Raw genomic sequence first — 4,302 nt, 5'->3', positions numbered from 1 at the left:
AATCAGAATGGTGCGGTCGCTTTTATGGGAAAAAAGAATTTAAACCCCACCTTAAGTTTTTTTTTTATATAAAAATTAGAGCAAGTCATTAAATATTTTTTAATTTCAAAAATATAATTTTATTTAGTTAATTTACTTTTTTGTGTTAATATGTTTTTTATTTAGTAAAAATGCCGAAGACAAAAATAAAATCTTAATTTTAAATGACAGAAAGTTATGTCATTTTAAGAGAAATACAGACACAGAAAATTTGAATTTTAAATTAAAAAAATCATTCATTTTCTCTCTTCCATGATTTCCGTTTTTCTGTATCTATCTCTCTCCTAAAATGACATAACTTATGTCATTTAAAATGACAAACACCAATCTCATAATTAATACCTCGTTAATTCTTTAAAATAACCGAAAATATGAAAAATAAAATTGTAATAAAATTAATATTTCAAAACTGAGGTGTAGTCTTGTGTAGATGACGGAATAAGAATGGAACTGGGTCATGATTGGATGATAACGATGAAATTGGTTTTCTACTGAGGCAACACCAATTTCATAATTGGATTTTTTTTTTTTTTAAACATAACTTATCCTTTGCCTGGTACATTAAAGTAGCACTTGGCGCGCACAAAACAGAACAGTTGTTATGTTCTTAGTTTAGCCTTTTTTTGAAACTCAAAACAAATTAATTTTTTTATCTCATATTCTATTATTTTTATTTTTAAGAAACACCAAATAGAATATGCAACTCATATAGTATAACATGTACATATAGTTCCAAATTTCTCGCCGAGAGTGCTGCTTTAGAGCTGCAGCAACTCTGTGTTGCTTTGTTTGTTTGTTTTTGGGCTTTTGGCCCTTCATCATTATTAAAAAAAAAAAACATGTACATATCATATATTATTAATAAATATAAGAATTTATGCGGTGGAAACAATATCCAGTAGCAGTTCTGATAGATATCTCTGGCTATCCGCTAAAATTTCAATGTGATAGCATTTGGATGCTCCACCAAAATGGTTGGTTTTATTGATTGTCAAGTGCCTTGTCATGAGTATGACATCTTGCAATAGATATAAGGATATGTTATATATGCGGTCCACTCATCCAAAACTGAAATATATATATATATATATATATATATATATATATTGGGTTTAACTTTTCTTATGTTGTAGGATTGTAGGAGAGAAAAAAAGTAGAGATAAGTTAAATGTGGGTCCCATATTTTATATTAAAAAAGAAAAAAAAATCATTTGCACGGAAAATAAATTTGTGTAGGAAAATGAGAGTACCTCATGTGACATGAGAGTATTATTTCCCATATATATTATCCAAACATTTTACAACATCCACGTAACTACGTAAACAATATAGGTCGCATAATTACTTAATTCAAATAATTAAAATATCTCATGTTAAAAAATAATTAATCAGGTGAATCGTTAAATATAATTAAAATTAAAAATATAAATTATATCAGTGTAAAATGATGTTTTCTCTATTTATATATACATATAGATATCTATCTTAGCCAAAGGATTGTCCCACACACAAATACACAATTAAGGTTCCGATGATGCGTGCTTTGACTTTGTCGAAGAGAATAGGTTCCGGCATGCTTGCATGCCACCCGTTTTTCTCGTCTAACCGCCAATATAACATCATGGTACGCATGGTGACGAAGATGCATGGCATGCACGTCTACACCTCAGAAGCCAGGCCTGTAACACCTCAGTGGTACAAGTTGGAATAATATTAATTGCTCAAGAGAATCATGCATTCCAATCTTCGTTTTGCTGCTATCTATCTATGTCTGGGTTCAAAACTAGTTGCCAAGTATCGAGTATGATTTAATGAGTAATAACAACACCAAATTAACACACATAATATATGCAACAATTGGAAAGGGATGATTAGGTAAAAAGAAACTATATAAGGAGATCTAGGAGCATAACATATCATTTACTTGCTCCTTCAATTCATATATATACACATTAAATAGTTTTCATTTGGTTTAGTATTCGATCCAATCCAATCTCAAAGCAAATTTTACATCTCAACCAGATGCCTAGATCAAACCAAAACGTGGAACGGTGGAAGAAATTTTGACAGAACAATTTGTAGTTAGGAGAAAAAGCATATCACGGAGCATGATGGATATATTGACGTTAATTGAAATGGACGTATTGAGAATGATTTGGGGTTTGAGTGAGATTAACAGTTCAACTCTTTTACTTGATTGGCTTTTCTTGTTTAGTGCTTCTCTATTATTGGTTAGCCTGTTTTTATTTTTCTTGATTGCTGTGGATTCTTTATATAAAGTGGTTATTTTTCAAAAGAGTGACCAATGGAAATATATTATAAATAATGATTTCCTTTCAGTATTAATTTTTTATTTGAATTTTTTACGCACACAAAAATAAAGCATAATCAAGCCACTAAAATTAGGTTAACAGTTAAGGATTTGAGCAAATTTGTATGTTTCAATGGTTAGAATTTTTATAATTATTATAGGTGGAGGGTCTGGGTCATTCGTACTAACATGTCTCTAGACAAGATGGGTTTATCTTCTAATAATATATGCTTCCTTGTTGCTGATCTTCCTGGAGTTATTCATAATGTCCTTTTCCATGATGCCAAGGGTGTTTCTCTGCTTTAGTGTTACAATTTTTTTATTTGATTTATCAAAATATTCTGTATTTTTTTAAAAATTTCAAAATAATGTCATTTTGAGATAACAGGAAATAATTTTATCTCATGTTACATTAAAAATATTTTTTTCCCACTACTACTACTAATAATTAATATTGTATAAAAAATAATAAGTAAAATGAATCGAAAGAGTTAATATTTTAAAAAAAAAATTGGTTGGAAGATTTTTGAGACTTAATAAGAACCTAACAGTGATTTTGAACTACCCAATAATTTGAGATTAATTATTGATAAAAAAATGAAAATAGTTTATATACTTAAACTTTTAAATTGGAAAACCTTTTTAATAGTCTTTTATTTTTTATTTTAAAAAAAATCACTTACCAAGTACCAAATTCTTGTTAGCAAAGAGTGTAAATTAATTATGGGATTTATTAATCTCATGTAGCATAAGATGGCTTATCACATGTTATAGAAACAAATTATGTGGGTCCTATCATTTTTAAAAAAATAAAAAAATAAAAAATTAATGACACGACTTTTAATGTCCCACTGGCATAAGATAGTTCTCTTCTTCAACATAAGATAATTTAAACTCATTAATTATATCATATTATTGCAGGATGTTTTGATATTTACAATTTTTTTTTTTTTTTCAAATTATAGATGTCATGCCAAATGTTACTAATTTAAAGCTAATAATAAATTTATGGACTTTTAAAGTTAATTGAAATTTTGAATTTTATATGACATTTAAAAAAACATAATTTTGAACTAAATATTTTCTAAAAGTTGACCCTAAACTTTTTACAAAAGATTTATATATTTTTGTTTGGAGTTCCTTTTTTTCTTATTATTTAAATGATGAACAAAGTATCTTTTAGGTCCTCAATAAAAATTATGGGATCTAATTTAATATCTTAAAAATAAGAAGTAGACTTGTGGTCCATCTGAAATTTAAAATAAATTTAATTAGTCGAAATTGTGATTATTTTAAAATTTAAAGAATATCGATATTAATTCTTCAAAAAAATTAATATGAATTTGTTTTGAATTTTAGAGAAATCATAAATTAATTTTTTTCTTATTGATATCCAAAAATACTTTATTCTTAACTGATTTTATTTCTTGCAAACTACTTGCTGGGGTTAATTTAGTGTAAGTTGTCTTTGTCTTAAAAATAAAATAATGATTTTCCAAAAAAATTAAAAAAAAAATGACAGAGAAAAAAAAAATGGGGACGGCGGGTAAGTGGAAACGATAAGAACGTGGTAAGGGCCTAAAATGACTGGTGATATGAAAGTCAAGTAATGGATTAGATAGCCATCAAGTCCGAGGTGATATTGACGTGAGATAAAACCCTTAAATAACTTGAACCATTGGTACACTTTTTTTTTTAGTGAAATTATACTCTTATGTTATATAAGGTTCATCTCTCATATTATACTCACATAAAAAGGTGTATCTAATTTTTCTTTTTAAATTAGTGGATCCTCTTAATTTATCTAGCAAAATAAGATAACTTTTCCATTAAAACATAAGAAAAGTAAAGTCTTTTTTTTATATATCACATTGCTACACTTTTTTGTCCTGCATAATTTATCAAACAACACCCTGTACCAATTTTATTTTATTTTATTTTAAAAATTATAC

This window comes from Gastrolobium bilobum, unplaced genomic scaffold, assembly GCF_033153095.1.
Source record: "Gastrolobium bilobum isolate Gb01-03AN ecotype WA unplaced genomic scaffold, APGP_CSIRO_Gbil_v1 utg17977, whole genome shotgun sequence".
NCBI classification, from domain to species: Eukaryota; Viridiplantae; Streptophyta; class Magnoliopsida; order Fabales; family Fabaceae; genus Gastrolobium; species Gastrolobium bilobum.
This window is presented reverse-complemented; position numbering follows the sequence as displayed.